This window comes from Ceratotherium simum, chromosome 26 (assembly GCF_057802395.1).
Source record: "Ceratotherium simum simum isolate JZ-2026a chromosome 26, ASM5780239v1, whole genome shotgun sequence".
NCBI lineage: Eukaryota > Metazoa > Chordata > Mammalia > Perissodactyla > Rhinocerotidae > Ceratotherium > Ceratotherium simum.
Genome location: NC_141925.1, coordinates 3,013,489 through 3,030,759, shown reverse-complemented (window position 1 = coordinate 3,030,759; position 17,271 = coordinate 3,013,489). Strand labels below are relative to the sequence as shown.

Sequence of the window (17,271 nt, the reverse complement as noted above, 5' to 3'; positions counted from 1 at the left end):
ATCTGCGACAGGGGCCGGGTCCCCCGCCCCGGGGGAGGAAACCTGGGGGAAATTTCGGGTCAGATATTACGAAGGGGAGAGTGAGTTCAGCTCGGAGCTTCGGAGTCCGGGGTCCATTCCCGGAGATGCACACGCAGGGCGGCGTCCGCCAGCCCCCGGGTTCCTCCTCCGCCCCCGCGAAGCGCGGCGGGGACGCGTGCGGCCGCGGAGCTGGGGAGGCGACGGGACCCGACGGCCGGGCACCGGGCTGCTGCTACTCCACGCCTGCGCTGGGCCCCAAACAAAGGGAGCAGCACAGCAAAATGCTGGAACTGACCTCGCCCTGAACCAGGGCCCCTTCGGCGCCAAGGGCTCGGCCGGACACCTGGAGGTTCCTACGCGCTCGGGCGCTCGGGGCGGGGCGGGGGTGGGGTTGGGGGAGGCCAGGGGGGCGCGGTCCTGGGAGGGAAGCCCGTGCTCTGGGGGAGCGCCCCGGTGGCCTAATGGAGAAGGCACTGGCCTCCTAAGCCAGGGATTGTGGGTTCGAGTCCCATCCGGGGTAGGGCAGTTGCTTTCTGGCGCTCCTGTGCTGGTTTCTGTCGCCAAAGACTGTTATCAGCCACGACTGAGGGCCGCAACTTCTAGGACCCCCAAGGTCGGGGTATGGGTGTTTCTTTTTTTTTTAATTTATTTTATTGTGGTCATAATAGTTTATAACATTGCGAAATTTCAGTTGTACATTATTATTTGTCAGTCACCATATATATGTGCCCCGTACCCCTTATGCCCACCCCCCAACCCCCTCCCCCTCTGGTGACCACTAATCTGTTCTCTTTGTCCATGTGTTTGTTTATTTTCCACATATGAGCGAAATCAAACGGTGTTTGTCTTTCTCTGTCTGGCTTATCTCGCTTAACATAATACCCTCAAGTTCGGGATGGATGTTTCTTTACACCCGTGAAGGTGAGGGCTGAAGGGAGCTGGAGCCACCCGGGGCGGACAGGGGGGATGGAGGCCACTCGGGTTCGCTGTGGGGTCCAGCGCGTCTCACAGAGCGGAGAGCACACCTGCCCTCAGCCAGCTTGAGTGCTGATAGGTGGGGGTGGGGGTGAGGGTGGAGCTTTTTCTGAGCCACCACCCATTAGCCCTGTGGTTCTTCCTGGGGAGCGGGTGGGTGGGTTGGTCCTAAATCCTGGAACCTGTGAGTAAGTGGCTTTTCTAGCAATTAGGTGTTTGGGGGAAGAAACAGAATTAAGGGAGGGCTGAAAGACCCATAGTTCAGTCCCATCAGGTCTTTGTCCCTATTTGGGCCCCAATGCAGAAAAGATAGAAACATGTAGAAGAGAATAGTCACACACATCTTCAACCTCTGAGCCCCCTGGGGTCCCACAAGAGTAATTCAGAGAGCAGAATCCTAGATTCCCTTCCCCCAAACCCCACAACTCCTGAGGAGGGTGATCCTCCACTGGCAGCTCTCTTCACTGAGAAACATGATAACCAGCCGCCCCTGGGGAACTTCTTCCACATAATGGCCTTGCCTGCTCTACCAGGACCAGGCTCTGGTCTCCCCCAGCAGGGCTGTGTCCCTAGGATTCGCCGATGGGGTGGGGTGGGGCACCGAGAATGCAGAAGTCTCAAAGACGCGGGTGTCCGCTGCAGGGCTGGCCCCCGGTGGTGGCGAAGAGCAAGCAGAAAAATGATTCAATCTTTGATATTTCACAAGAATCATGGAATGGGTCATCCTGAGAGAAATCAGAATGTTGGAATTCACAATTATTGTCCAATTAATATGATTTATTTGAATCAAGTTTGAGAGTGGGGTCTTTTCCTTGCCTCGGGACCGATTTGCCCCAAACTGACCATGGAGCCCATCTGCCTGGTACATCCCCCCCAGGTCAATGTACACCCCAATCCTTCCCCTGAACTCCCCAGGAGCTCTGCCTGGGCCCCATGCATCTCTGCCCATATGAGCCCCCGGATGCCGCAGGTTTCCTCACCCATGGTCCAGGCTGATGAGGGGGAACACCCGGTAGGAGGTCATGGGGCCACTTGTCCGCAATCCTTGTCTGTTCCCGGCTGCACTGACTTGCTCTGTGCCTGGAGGGGTAGATCCCAGGATCGGCCATGCCTGTGCCAGCCTCCCTCAGGGCCTGACTCACCCCCGACTTTTTGGCACCTCCAGAAGTCCTCTGATTGAGGGTCACAGAATCAAGCCCACCTTTGACGTCAGAATTTCAGAGATACTGCTGCTGATGAGAGGACTTTAATACTAAGCAATCCCCCAATCGTGGATGTTGACACCTCAGATTTGGTGCTTCTGTGAACGACTGGGTCCAGCTCCTGGGTGTACCTAGGTTAGGGAGGGTCTTCTGTTTTCCCCTCCACACCATAAAGACCCTCACCACTGACCAGGCCAGAGATGTCTGCTCTGGGCCCCTACCCTGGGTTCATTTTACCCCGAGCAGAGTAAAGTCATTTTGAGAGGATCTGACCCGGGTGAGGGCGCACGATCATTCCCGGGATATGGTCAGCCCCAGTAGTGCCATGAAAGAGTTGGGCAGGGGTTTGCAACCTCCCTGGAGATGGGCAGCACCACTCTTGGGAGCTCTCAACTAGGTCCTCACGGCACAGCTGGCAAATAAACAGGAAAAGGAACTGCGAGGAGGGGTCGGCTTCTGCCAGTGGCTGATTTTCTTAGCGATTCTCTAGAATTCTGAGCAATAAATGGACTGAGCATTGGCTGTGCAGATCTTTATGTGGGTGCTTGGAACTGAGAACCCCTTCTGAGGTTCAGGAGAATGGGATGGGCTGTGGCTAACTAGCCCAGGAAAAAGACACTAGCCAGTGTGGGGCTCCAGATTCAGACTTGGAGACTGAGAGCCCTGTGCTCTACCGACTGAGCTAGCCAGACAGACATTGGGACCTCCTCTGTGGTTCTTCAAAGAGGAGCCTCACTCTGTCCATAAGAACAGAGTTCCTGAGTCAGAGTCAGACGCGGCGCTTTGTCCTGAGCAAAGCCCAACCAGAGGACCAGCTGTGTCTGTGGGTGGTGAGGACACATGCCCTTTGTGGATCCCAACACTGAGCGTCTAGGCCCCTGCCTGCTGTGGTTTCCATCCCAGGAGGGTCTATGAGGCCCCATAAGACCGACAGCAAAGAGAAGCCCTCTCTTGGGCCACATTCTGGTTCCACTTGCAAAGTTTAAAAGCAAGACCCAAAAAGATCAAACTGCTTCCAAGGAATTTAGCCACATCCTAGAAAAATGCTCAAGAATATGTATAGGAATACAAATATATCCAGCACACAACAAGGTAAGATTACAAATATCTAGCATCCAATGAAAAATTATCATACATAAAAAGAAGCAGGGAAATAATACCCATAATTAGGAGAAAATGAATTAATAGACAGTGACTCAGAAATGAAGCAGATGACAGAATTAGTAGACAAGGATATTAAACAGTTATTATATGTTTAGGAAGCTAGAGAAAAGACTGAATGTGTTAAGTAGAGATGTGGAAGACATAAATAACCAAATTAACTTGTATAGATAAACTACAGTATTTGAGATAAAAAGTACACTGGATGAGATTAGTGGCAGCTTTGTCATTATAGAAGAAAGGAGTAGTGAACTGAAGGCACAGCAATAGAAACTACTGAAAATAAAATCCACAGAGAGGAAAGACTGGACACAGAACACCAATGAGCTGTGGGACAATTTCAAGTGGTTTAATATGTGTGTAACTGGAGTACATGTAAATTGGAGAGACAGAAAGATGTTGGAAAAATAATAACTTAAATACTTCCAAATTTGACTAAAACTATTAATCCACAGATCCAAAAAAACTAAACAAGCCCCAAGCACAAGACATATGAAGAAAAGTACACTATCATCATCAAATTGCTTAAAATCAGTGATAAAGAGAAAAATCTTAAAAGCAGCCAGAGAAATAAGATACATTACATACAGAGGAACAATGATAAGAATAAAAGCAGATTTCTCCTCAGAAATAATGTAAGCTAGGAGACAGGAGCAACATTTTAAAGTTCTGACATTAAAAAAACTATCTAGAATGTTTACATATAAAAATCAACATACATTTTACAGACTAAAAAAAAAAAGACCATATGATCATCTCAATACATGCAGTGAAAGCATTTGACAAGTCTAACATCCATTCCTGATAAAAACTCTCAGCAAACTGGTGTGGAGGGGTAGGAGGGAGGGAAGATAATGAGCCACGAGAAAACTTTTGGAGGTGATGAATATTTTCATTATCTTGAATATGCCGATGGCTTGGGTGTACACAAATACAAATGTCAAAACTTATTGAATTGTGCATTTTAAATGTGTGTAGTCTATTATATGCCAATAATGCTTAATAAAGCTGTTTTTTTAAGTTACCACAAATTTTTTGACACTCTTTCCACTGAGGGGGGGGTGGTTTGTATCCCTTCCCTTGTTCTACAGTGACACTGTAGAACCTCCAAGGTTGGGTCATAAAGGGGGTTGCAGCTTCCATCTTGTTCAGTAGAATACGTAAGTGGGAATTCCAAGTTGCCAGATAAGAAATTCAATTAGCCTGAAGTTTCCATGCTGTGAGGAAGCCCAAGCCACATGGATATGTCACATGTAGATGCTCCAATCCACAGTCCCAGCTGAGCTCGCCCTTTCATTCATCTCAGTGCATATGACAGAATATGAGTAAAGGAGCCTCCAGAAGCTTCTAGACTTCATGTCTTCCCAGCCAAGCCCCAAATTTAACAAATACAAGTTGTCCCTGCTCTTCCCTGTTGAATTCCTGACCCACAGAATTGATGAGCATAATAAAATATTGTTTTATGCCACTAACTGTGGGAGTGTTACACAGCAATAATAACCGACAAATGGTAACTATTAAAATAAAAGACGGCGAATATTTAGTGGAAGAATTTTGAAAGTTTCTCTCTGTGAACTCTGGAACAAAACAAGAATGCCTTCTATCACATTTCTATTTAACATCTTATTGGAGGTTAGTGCAATAAGGCAAGAAAATTAAAAGGTGTAGATAAGGGTTGGAAATAATTAAATAATACTGACATTATTTACAGATGACATGCTTGAACATGTAGAAAATTCTATAGATTAGAAATAATAGGGCCAGCCCCGTGGCTCGGTGGTTAAGTGCGCGCACTCCGCTACTGGCGGCCCGGGGTTCGGATCCCAGGCGCGCACGAGGCACCAATTCTCCGGCCATGCTGAGGCCACGTCCCACATACAGCAACTAGAAGGATGTGCAGCTATGACACACAACTATCTACTGGGGCTTTGGGGGAAAAAAAAGGAGGAGGATTGGCAGTGGTTGTTGGCTCAGAGCCGGTCTTCCTCAGCAAAAAAAAAGGCGATTAGCACAGATGTTAGCTCAGGGCTGATCTTCCTCAAAAAAAAAAAAAAAGAGAGAACTAATAAGTGAGTTTCACAATGTCACTGAATCCAAGATTAATATACAAAAATGTATTGTATTTTTATATATCTGCAAAAAATAGAATATCTTCAAAGTGATATAATTTACCATAGCATCAACAATATCAAATACCTAGCAAAAATTCTAATGAAAGATGTGCAAAACCTATCTCAGAAAAATATAAAACACTATGATGATAAGTTAAAGAAGACCTTCATAAACGGATACAGCACATTCATGAGTTGCAAGACAATATTGTAATGATGTTAAATCACCCTAAACTGATTGACAGAATCAACGCTATGCCAATCAAAATTCCAATCGCTATTTTTGTGTAAATTGGCAAACTGATTGTAACACTTGTATGAAAGTGCAAAAGAGCAACAATAACCAAAACAAATTTGGGAGATTTACACTCCTATATCAAGATTTATCGTAAAGCTAAATTGGTTTGAGTACAAGGGTAAAGAGTACGGAACAACGCAGCGCAGTGGTAGAATCACATGTGCTCAAACTCTTGATTTGTGAAACATTTTTACACAAAGCAGTGGGGGAAAGGACCGTCTTTTAAAGAAATCGTTCTGAATCAGAGCCATCCCTGCTTAACAGATGGTGAAATTGAGGCCTGCGTGGCTAAACCTCGTGTCCAGAGCCCAGAGCCGCGCTGGGAGGAATGTGACGCCCCCCGCGGCGGGCCCTAAACCGGAAGGGAAAATTTTCAGTTATGGGCTCCGTGAGCATTGGGACCCAGGACCTCTGTCCCTCACAACGAGGGCCATGCCTCTGGCCCAGTCCGGCCCATTATTGCGAGCCACAAACACGAGCCGCATCTATCGCTTAAAATTTTCTAGTAGCACATTTTTAAAAAATAAGTTGAAAGAAACAGGTAAAATTAATTGTAATAATATATTTTACTTGACCCAATACATCCAAAATATCATTTCAACACGTAATGAAATATCTTACTTTTCTTGTACCAAGTCTTCAAAATCTGGTGTGTACTTTACACTTAAAGCAACGCGTCTCCATCGGACCAGCCCGAGGAAACAGGTGTCCAGCGAGGGAAGCGCACCAGAAGCGGGAATCATACCCCTAGACCAACGACCCTCCGCGTGGCAGCTGTCACTAACGCTTCCTCCACAGCTGTCCCCACCCACCCCCGCGCCACTCGGGTTCACTCAGAAGTGGGCTGAGCTCTCCTCCCAGCCCGGCCCTGGGCGGAGCGCTGGGGTCGCAGCGGCGAGACCCCAGGGACCCAGGTCGGCAGGAGCAGAGCGGTGCAGTCCCAGGAAGAGGGGTCCGCTGATCCGGGACCAGCACAGCGGGGCGTTCAAGGGCCCGCCTGGACCCCTGCACCTCCCGCCGCTCGTCCCCAGACCCAAGGACCCGAGACCGCACGCAGCCGAGCGACCCAGGCCAGAGCGAGCCCGCGCAGACCTGTGCGGTCAGGCCCCGGGGCTGGGGAGCAGGGGGAGGGCGCGGGGCCCGGGTCAGTGCTGGGGCGTCTCCGGTCCCGCGCAGCGGAGGCGCACGGCCGGGTGAGGTTCCAGGCTCGGTCTCCGCTCGAGGCTCCCGTCTAAAATAACGGAAAACGGAAACCTGGGAGTGGGGCTCGTCCGGGATTTGAACCCGGGACCTCTCGCACCCGAAGCGAGAATCATACCCCTAGATCAACGAGCCTCCTGCATGACGATTGTCACTAACACTTTCTCCACAATTGTCACTACCCATCCCCGCGCAACTTGGGTCATTCCGAAGTGGGCGGAGCTCTCCTCTCAGCCGGGCCCTGGGCTGAGCGCTGGGGTCGAAGTGAGGAGACCCCGGGGGCCCAGGGCGGCAGGGGCTGAGCGGCGCAGTCCCAGGAAGAAGGGTCCGCTGATCCGGGACCGTGGTGACCGATTCCTGCCCCAGGGGAGTGGGGAGCAGAAGTATGGAAGGAGGGACGAGGGCTTGGATGAGCGAGAGGGCACCTTGCAGAAAGAGCACCTGCTCTCCAGGGGAACCGAGGCCTCAGGCTGTGACGGCCGTGGGGGCTGTGGCTTGTGGCTGGGGAGCAGGCAGGAGCAGGGGACTGGCATTGAGTAGGTCCTGGTCCGCTAAGACGGGACCTGTACACTCGAATCTCTTGAGGAGAAGGAGGAGGTGATGGTTCCACTTTATGTGTCCTGCTCGGGGGCTGCCAGTCTGGGTGTGGGAGAAGGAAGCACTCATAGTGGATTCCCGTTATCTCTGTTGATCCTCCAAGTGCCGTGGGTGACGGCCCCCTTGGGAGCCTCCTGCAGTTCTGGGCAAATCGTTTCCATGGGAAAGACAAGGCAGGGCAGGTAAACAGTTTAGGACTGGCCAGTGGGCTTTGGGAATAGCGGCTGTGCCTAGTGGTCTGGTGTCTGGCCCGGGGCGGGGGGGGGTGGGGGGGGGTGGGGGGGGGATGATTTAGGGCAGGGGCAATATCTGCCTGGTGTATGAGTTAGACAAGGTCGGTGGGGATTGGTTGGTTTGCATATGAAAGGCGTGTTCGCAGGCAAATTGTTTACTGTCTCTAGGAAACAGCTAGCCCTGGGAGGGGCAGTCTCTCCCCAGCCAGCAAAGCCCCCCAAGATGTCAAACCATCATAAAATACAGAAAATAAAAACCGTGATTAATACAGGTGTGAATTGCATCAAGTCTTTTTCCAAACATTTATGAAGATCACATGACTTTTCTTTTTTATTCCATTAATATGATAAATTACTTTGACAGATTTTCTTAAACATAAAACCAACCTTGCATTCCTGGAATACCTCCAGCTCAGCTCTTACTTTGCATCTCCAATCTTTTAAAAAGAAGCAAAGACAATTACGCGATGGAAGTGATGGCCCTTTCTCCCTGACCCCCTCTTTGGGAAATGCTCTGGTTGGCTGACATGAGACAGAAGAGGGGGCACCAATCCCTAAGTCACCCATGGCTCTGCAACTCTCAGAGGCCAAGGACACAAGTTACCCCCAGTTCCCTTCCCCATGTACCTCTGTGACACAGGTTCATGGTTGAAAGGACAACCTCCACCGGGTGGGTGGAGTACAAATTCCGACCAGAGGCTGAAGAGAGGATGCCTCTCCATCAGGACCTGGGGTTAGTGCCGTGCCTGAGCCAATTGTCCCAGCCTCTGGTCTGCTTTCTTCTATCTCAGCACCCCATCCCTGCCACTCCTGGGAAATGCACCCAAAGCCACTCTAAAGCCTCTGAGGTCTAGGTTTGAACCCTGCTCCAAGGACATACCTTGGCTGGTTACGGCTCCATCGGACATTTGGAGGGACTGGGGGTACCACCTGGGAGGCTGCACTATCAGACCTGGAAATATCCCGGGTTTCCACAGCCCAGGTGCTGTGGCAAGGGCCACTGCCCAAACACTGAGGAGGTAATGACAAAGCCCCACTTCTGTTTCTAGAGCCCTGATTTCGCTTGCAAGAGTAGAGTGTTAAGAGCCTAGTGCTCTGCCCCCTGAGTTAGCTGGGGACTGTGGAGCATCGGAAGTGTTCTCTCCATGTTGATCCATGAGCTCAGCTGAACTTGCCCCTTCTTTTTCTAAGCTTCCCAGCTGCCCTTGGACCTCTTCCCCCCAGCCCTGGAACTGGGTCTCCTGGCAGAAGGGAAGAAGTTCTGACCTCGGGCTAAAGGAAGGGGGTCAGGGTTTCTTCTCTCAGTCTAAAGATGAGCAGATAGACTCTCCTGGGAGCAAAAACTCCTATTCCCTTTCCAAATGGACTCTGAGCATGAGGGCTGGTGTGTCTTCCATGCCCCCATAGCCACTGCCCCTCCCCATCCCTCTACTGCATTCCTGCTACCTGGTGTCTTGGAAAAACCAGAGCCTTGCCCTGGGTCCCAGCTGGGAAGGACTGTGTTGGGAGGAAGGTCCTGCTGGCAGGCTGTCCTCAGTCTATGACTGTCACTGAAGGTAATCTTCAGAGGAAAGTCCCTGCTCTTGTAAGGGAATTGGGGAGGGGGAAATCGCACCCGTTGGGTCTCTAGTGAACTCAGAAGCCTAGGATCAGGAGGCACGAGGACCTCACTCCTTTATATTTAGTTCACATATGCACCCCCCAGGAAGGCCCAAGGAGTTAGATACAAGGCTTACGTCCACCCCAGGGAGCCTGACAACTGGGCAACCCTAGTCTCCTTGACATAGTTAAGAAACATGCCCATCCGGTGGAGATGGGAAGGCATATAAGTGCCGTGTGTGGTTACTCAGCTGCAGCAGTGATTCCCCAGAGCGATGCTACTCCTTCCCAGGCCTCCTTGGACAATGGGAAACACCCTAAAATCCCAAAACGCAAATGCAACTCAGGCCCATGGGGACTGGGCTCTTTCTTGAGCAACCCACCCTCACTCCCTTGACTCTGTGGGAGTCCCCCCAGTCCTCTCAAGTTTGGTTGGTTTTCTCATTCCTTTACCAAAGCAACAGCCTTCCCAGCAGGTCTACGGTTGTGGGTAATCCTAACTCAGAGAGCAGTAGGGTCAAGTTCCTGGAATTTGGTCCATGGGTGTCTCCTCGTGGGGTTCCTCCCTGAAATTTGGGCTGTGTTTGGACTCCGTGAATATTTGTCTTGGTTAAGGCTTGAGCACCAGAGAATCCTGAATGCTTTGGCAAAGGCTGCGCCCAACGTGGGGCTCGAACCCACGACCCTGAGATTAAGAGTCTCATGCTCTACCGACTGAGCTAGCCGGGCGACTCTCCTGCAACATCCCTCAAAGGCAGAGTGAGGCACCCTGGGAGAGGAAGAACCCGCCTCCCCCCCCAAGGCCAGCACTCTCTGCAGTGCGCGTTCCTCAGGTCCTCGGGATTGGAAGCTCCGAGGGGGCAGGACCGCCTGGCCCGAAATTCAGAGACATTGGCAGGGAGGGCGGCACGCTGACCCAGACGGAGGCCCAGGGGTGCGGCTGCGCTGGGAGGCCGAGGCCTGGTGGCACCGAGTCACCGGAGACCCACTCTCAAGTCCCTGGATCCAGAACACGGGGTGGCACGCTAAACCGCCTTCTTCTCTCCCAGGTCTGGGATGGAACCGAAGCTTCCCCCCTAACTGTGCCTCCCTCCTGGGAGATGGGAAGCTAGGGACCCTCTTGCAGAGGTCAGGATCACAGAGTCAAGGTCACCAGGGATAGGTAGCACAAGGCATCCTTCTGTATAATGGCTCCTAGGAGAATGGTTCCCCTGGGCCTGCGAGAGCTCCTGGGTCCAAATCCCAAATGAGTCTTACTTTCAAACTCTCAAATGTCTCCTCCTCCTGCCTCCCGCCTCGCGTACCCTCCACCCCACCCCACATCCCGCTCTAGGGCGGGCAGCGTGGCGTGAACGGGGAACACCCAAGGAACCCCAGGACCCACGGGGTGCGGCGCAGGGTCGCACCTTCTTCCTTCTTCCTTTCCAGTTGGCTTCTGGAACCTTCGCCCGTCCATGAGGGAGGACAAGCGTGGCGCCCCGAGGCCCCGAGCGTCGGTCCAGCCCAGGGATACCCCTGCGGGGGAAGGGCTGCCGGCCAGTGCCGGGACAAGGAAAGGAATTTCGGGGGACACAGAGGCGCGCGGAGGCTTTGGGGGCCGCGCCCAGGGGAGGGTGGGCTTGGCCGAGGATAGGAGCCTCTGGGTCTCCTCGGACTCCGGCTTTGACCCGAGGCGCATGGCCGGGGCTGGCGGGTTGCTTGGGCGGGAATTCCTTAGTCCCGGGTTTGGGTCCCACAGGGAACCCCCACGGGGTCCTGAAGCCGCGCCCAGCTCCTCAGCAGCCCAGGTCCCCGCGCCTCAGCTGGGCCAGAGGGAGGTTCTGGTGGCGGAGGCGCCGGGGGATCGACCGGTGGACTCCGGGACGCGCCGTCGAACCTCCCTCCTCTCTGGGACGCGCAGTCGAACCTCACTCGTCTGTGGAAACAGCCGAATCCTCCCGCCACGTGCTCCTCCTCTCGGGGCGGGCCTCTGGGACACTGCCCCAACTGAGCGAGCGCGGAGCAAGTGGACGGAATCAAGGACTCACGCTCAAACCCGACCGGCTCGTTGGTCTAGGGGTATGATTCTCGCTTTGGGTGCGAGAGGTCCCGGGTTCAAATCCCGGACGAGCCCTGGAGCTTCTGCCGTTTTTCCTTCTCAGGATGGTCAGGTTGTTGCAACCCAAGGAGGCCAAGGAGAGCGGGAAGGGGCCTGCACCCATTATTCCAGGGCCCAGCCCAGTAGATGACAGCGACTGCAGGACCTTCTGGTCTGTAGGGCTGGCCTGAGCCTGCACTCACCTCTGCTTAGCCAAACATCCCCATGCTTTGCCATGGAGTGGAGCAAGGACAGATGGGTGTGTCCCTGGACTGCAGGTCCCAGTGTTCTGGGGTGGAGGGAAGTGGCAGGGTGCCCAGCACTAAGGGCACCCCAGGGGAATGGTCTTCAGACAAGATGGAGAGTTGACATCCCAGACCCCAGAGATGAGGGCTCACTCCTCCCTGGCCAAGGGCTGTCTCACCCACGAAGGGAAATGCAGGCTGTGCGTCAGGTAAGTGAGGGACAGCAGAAGTTAGAGTCACCAAGGACCACCAGCCAAAGGGACTGTTTTGGCCTAAGGATGTTTTTCTTGCTTAAATGTGAGAGGTGCCAAATTCAATGCCAAGAAGCCTCCTTTTCTGAAATAGGCAGTGTGGGGCCTGGCTGTGATGCCTTTGAGGACCAAGAGGGAGGGACACCTCTGGCAGGCCTGGGGTCTTGAGCCCTCAGTGTTGAGGATGTCTAAGAGCTTGGGCTTGCTGGGTGAGGGTGTCACTCAGACACAGACAGGGCCCTCCAGGTGGGACTGGGCTCAGGGTGCAGCCACCTCCAGAACAATCACCCCCAAACTCCCACCCAAGGAGCCACCAGCTTGAGCTCCCTCTGATGCCAGCTACTTCTGTTCTTAAAGCACATGACTCGTATACTCAGGGTGATGCCTTTGACCTAGTTCTGTGGTTCCCAAACTGTGTGTGGAGGCACATTTATAGTATGTTTGAATTTCCAGGGACATTTTCAAGTTTTGAGGGAAACAGCGATACTCAACATCCATCAGACACCATAGCTTAAGGCAGTTCAGTTTCAACTTTTGATGATGCTATATTTGTGCTAAGCTGTGATAAAAAGCAAGCACCGCCGGAGAATCGATGTGGAATAGGAACTGGGAGCAGCAGTATCCAATCTGACTCCAAGGCTGGAGAAGCTGTACAGGGCCCTCAAGTGCACATATCCCATTAGAAAATAATTATGGTTACTTAAAAGAAATATAAAAATATTTTTTTTCAAAAAGGTACTGTACTGGGTTGAATAGTGTCCCCCTCACACTTACTGCCACCCAGAACCTCAGAAGGTAGGGTCTTTGCACATATAATTAGTTAAGGTGCCATCCTACTGGAGTATGTGGGCCCTAGCCCAATGACTGCTGTCTTTATAAAAAAGACTGTATGAAGACAGAGAGGCTGACAGAGGGAAGAGGGCCATGTGATAATGGAGGCAGAGACTGGAGTGATGGGTCTACAAGCCAAGATGGCCGGGAGCCACTAGAAGCTGGAAGAGGCAAGGATGGATTCTTCCCTACACCCTTTAAGAAGTGTAGAAAACGTGGCCTGCTGGCACCTTGACTTTGGGCTTCTGGTCTCCAGAACTGTAAGAGAATAAATTTCTGTTGTTTTAAATCATCCAGATTGTGGTAATTTGTTATGGCAGCCACAGGAAACTGTTACAGGTACTGAGTTGGTAAGACTTTTTTTTCCAAAAAGCTACTAAGGCGTATGGACCCAAGTACCTCGTAAACTGAACTGTTATTTCTTTCACCCAAAGAACACCAGGAAAAGATGCTGAGACTAAGGGGGCCCTGAAGGGAGAAACGTGGAGAACTTCTGGCCTGAGTCCAAGCCACAGTCCTGGGACCTGGAGTTCCAAGGTTCCAGGGGAAGGGCAGGGACAGCTGCTTTGGCGTCTCTCTGAGAGAAGCCTCGGTTCCCACTAAAAAAGAAAGAAAACTCGGTCCTACCAAACGTTGAACCTGGCCTTTTAACAACCTGAACCGTTGAAGGAAAACAGAAGAAAATCAGCTGATGGAAACCATACACCCTCCTTCTCCCTCTTCCCCAAAATTGGGAAATGAATGCCTGTGTCCATTTCTCTTTTATTGGGGAGAGTGGAGCAAGGTTGAGAGGTCACCGACTTCAGGATGGGGGTAAGGGAGGGAAATTCTGAGCAGTTCCTCCTTAGGAGTTGGGGTGGCCCTGCTTCGGAGCCTCGTCCTGGGGCTCCACTTACCTCGGTCCCAGCCCAGCTCAGGACCTGGAGAGTCACCCCCATCAATTCCCTTGCCACACACAGATAGTCCCGGGGGCGGGTGTCCTGGAGTTCCCGGAGCTCTGGCTGCAAATCCTGTTCTCAGTCAAATGTAACAGCCCAGTTCGTTCTCAGTTTACTCAGTCTAAGAAAAGATACAGCTGCTGTATGCCTCCTGGGGCCATGTATTCAAAAGCTGGTTGGTGGGCCCAAACATTTAAATTGCTTCGCTCAAGGTGGAGAGTGAAGTCGGCACCCAGAGGAGGTTTGAAGCTTCAGCGAGCCATACTGCAATGCCAAAGTCCCACTGGCAGCATCTACGACTGGCCTATATCGTTAAAAGCCTCTCTAAATGGTTAATTTCTGAAGTATTTTTTTTGTTGCGTCCTCGTATGGCATCTTTGGCAGTTAAAACTGCAAGCCCAACATGGGACTTGAACCCACAACCTTGAGATTAAGGGTCTCATGCTCTACCAACTGAGCTAGCCGGGCAAAGGCAGTGGAGGTCCTGGCCGTCCTGTTGTTCAGAGTTGGAAAGGCAGACGCTGCAATACCTGGCAAAGGTGTGTCTGGCCTTGGGAGAACCATGTGGCAGAGGTGTGGCTGTCCCCAGGGTTGGCGCTCTGGGCTTTCAGGCAGCCAAGCACAGCCCCTACCCGAGACTCTGGAACCCGGGACCTGGTGTCCCCCTCATTCTCAGCTGGCTGTCAGCAGAGGGAATCCTTTAACCTCAGGGTTAAAGTGGAATTTGTCGCCTGGGGCCATTAGCCACAGCCCTGGGTTGGGACTTTTCAAGGTGGTCCTTGCAGGGTGGGGAGGGAAAGAAACAACCCCTCTCCAGGGCCCAAGTACGGTTCAGGGGAGCCTGCGTCCAGACTCTCTCTGCTAGTCTAACTCCAAATCTTTGCCCGATATTGGGTCGGCCTGTTGATGGCTCCAGTTCGTTTAAAACGACCCAAAGAATCAGCCCCCTCCCACTTCCCTCTGACCTACGTGCAGGGTGGACAGAGAGGCCCATGAAGTCCCAGTGGGGAAGGCTCATGGGTCGTTTTTGTTCGTTCCAGGGTAGGATCCTCGAATCTGTGAATCCATGGAGCCACAGCTCTGCCCGGCATAGCCAATGTCTTGGGAATATCTTGGAAAAATCCGAACCTGGTCCTGGGTCCCTGCCCAGGATGGCTTGGCTGTCCAGAAGGTCCTTGGGGCAGGGGCTCATTGTCTACCATTCACGCACGGGAACCACCCTGGGGGGATTCCGCCCCTGGGGTTTGCGGGGGAAGAGGGACTTCCCGTAGCTCTGTTTCTGACCTCCCTCTGCTTCCCCCAAAATCCCAGACTCTAGAAAAGCTGCCACTACTGAAAAGTCAGAGGGCTAGTTGGAAAGAGAAGCCTGGGACAGGCCTGGGACTCCACTACTCTCCCCCCAAGTACCAAAGATGACAGCCCCAGCCTTAGCAAAGTAACCAGACATCCCCCCAGTCCCCCAGCCTTGGGGGTCTGTAGGAGGATCTAAGATGTGCCAATGCCCAAAGCTGAAGCTCATTTGCCCCAAGCCCCTGACAACAGAAACCTTCTTCAAGACCCAAAATGCACCCCCTCCACCCAGTGGAGCCAGGGCCCATAATCCCTGGCTTAAAAGGCTGGTGAGACCCCATTAGGCCTTCCTCCTCACCCAAGGCTGTGCGCTTCCCCTCCTTCTGCCCTCAGGCCTCGTAGCAACCCCCCTACAACTACATGCACCCCTGTCAACCCCACCTACTCTTTGCCCACTCCCTCATCTCCCCCTCCTCACTCCTCTCCTGCGCCAGGACTGGAACCAGCCTCCTTGCCCCAGCCCATGACCCCTCCTTCCAGGTCTGCGCCTCTCCGTGCTCAAAGATCACCGCCTCTCCGGGCAGGGCCAGTCCCCCCACATCTGCTCCCTGCGGAGTTCCCAGCACAGCGCCTGGCTAAGAATGGGGCGGGGCAGGGGGGCGGCGACAGAGAGTTCAAGGGATGAATGGAGAATGGAGCCACAGGGCACGGTGGTGGGTAAGGTCATCAAGGCAGCAGGGACAAGAGGCACCCAAGAGGGTGGTTGGTCCACGGGCCTCCTTCTCATCTCAGGTATGTGAAAGCCCAGCGGAGTCTAGACTTGAACTCTTCTGAACATTTTCGGGTGTGGGCTGAGATGTACCGGGAAGAGCGGACTGGGGACCCTCTGCAGAGCTCTGGGGAGGACAGAGCCCCCGGGGCTGGCAGAGGTGGGGGCTGCGGACGAGGACGCCAGCTCAGGGATGGAGGCTCCTGAGGGAGGGGCCGGGGAAGGCTCAGGCCACAATGGTTGGTCCTCTAGGGTGACCGGTGCGCCTGACCCCTAAACCTCACGAAACCCACACTTCTCCGAATCCAAATTCTCTTCCAGTCGGAACAGAGTGGCAGCTGCGCCGCGCTTGGGACAGAGGAATCTGGGAACCGAGGCCCCAGCTCTGCCCCGAGCCTTGGGCAATGCAGAGAAAGGATTCGCAAGTTCCTCTGCGGTGGAGGCCTCAGTTTGCGGGGCCTGGAGAAGCGAGCGGAGCCCAGGAGTAGGGGAGGCAGAACGGAGTCCTGGACCCCCAGAGCTGCAGTCTCCGGGACCGGGCACGACACGGTCGGCGACACTGAACCAGCCTCCCCTCCAAGGCTGAGAGCTGAACACACCCAAGTCTCCTGTGGGGCCGCTGTCCTGCGGACACTGTGGCGGGACAGGGAAACGCGCCTGAAGATAACCAAGAAGGAGCACGAGCAAGCGGAGGCTTAAACCGGGGATGGCTCGTTGGTCTAGGGGTATGATTCTCGCTTAGGGTGCGAGAGGTCCCGGGTTCAAATCCCGGACGAGCCCTATCATTTTTCCTTTTCTTCTCCCAAGCTCTCCCAGCTCAGGGCCTCCTGCGGAAACGAAATCTGGCTCTGATGTACCATCGCCCACCCAGCCCGCTGCCCGAATGGAAGGGCCAGAGATCCTTAATCTCTGAGTCCTGAGTTTGAGCTCCACACTAAGTAGTTTAGACTACCTGCGGAGAGGCGGATCTCCACCCGCAGCCAGGCCACACAGACGGCGGGGCCGGGCCGCAGCCTCAGCCGGGGACCAATAGCCCTCCGCCCACCCCTCTGCAGCTCCTGCACTCCCAGGTGGGTTTCCCCGCCTGGCCGCCAGGGGGAGCGCCGGGCCTGCGCTGCTGCGCTGGGAAGCCCGAGTCCTCCCCGCGCACCAGCTGCAGGAGGACAGGAGCCCAGGTCCAGAACGCCCCCTAACTACGTTCCGGGTGAGCCAAGCTCTGGCCGCTGGCCTGCACTGCTTCTTTTGTTAATGACCAGTGCGGGGTCGGGGAGGCTCCTGCGACCTCCTTCCCACCTGCCAAAAAGTGGAGAGCAGCGCGGGTGGGTAGGGCCTGCCCTGAGCGTGCACCTCACGAAATGGACCCCTTAACTTCGGTCTCAATTTCTCCCCACTTCCTTTTCCCCTTCCTAGGATCTGAACAGAAACTTCAGGGCCAGTTCAGCCTGTGGCCCAGCGCCCGGCAGTCAGATGCTG

General features: G+C 53.5%; 1 protein-coding gene and 6 non-coding genes across 7 annotated transcripts in view; 3 read left to right on the top strand and 4 right to left on the bottom strand.

The window, feature by feature from the left end:
* Nucleotides 1-17,271, bottom strand: part of LOC101391944 (olfactory receptor 1F1) — a 46,914-nt gene that overhangs the window by 21,380 nt on the left and 8,263 nt on the right.
* Nucleotides 469-541, top strand: TRNAR-CCU (transfer RNA arginine (anticodon CCU)). Its single transcript has one exon. It is a non-coding gene; the product is annotated as a tRNA-Arg (tRNA).
* Nucleotides 7,032-7,103, bottom strand: TRNAP-CGG (transfer RNA proline (anticodon CGG)). Its single transcript has one exon. It is a non-coding gene; the product is annotated as a tRNA-Pro (tRNA).
* On the bottom strand, nucleotides 10,054-10,126 carry TRNAK-CUU (transfer RNA lysine (anticodon CUU)). Its single transcript has one exon. It is a non-coding gene; the product is annotated as a tRNA-Lys (tRNA).
* Nucleotides 11,439-11,510, top strand: TRNAP-UGG (transfer RNA proline (anticodon UGG)). The gene has a single exon. It is a non-coding gene; the product is annotated as a tRNA-Pro (tRNA).
* On the bottom strand, nucleotides 14,135-14,207 carry TRNAK-CUU (transfer RNA lysine (anticodon CUU)). The gene has a single exon. It is a non-coding gene; the product is annotated as a tRNA-Lys (tRNA).
* Nucleotides 16,507-16,578, top strand: TRNAP-AGG (transfer RNA proline (anticodon AGG)). The gene has a single exon. It is a non-coding gene; the product is annotated as a tRNA-Pro (tRNA).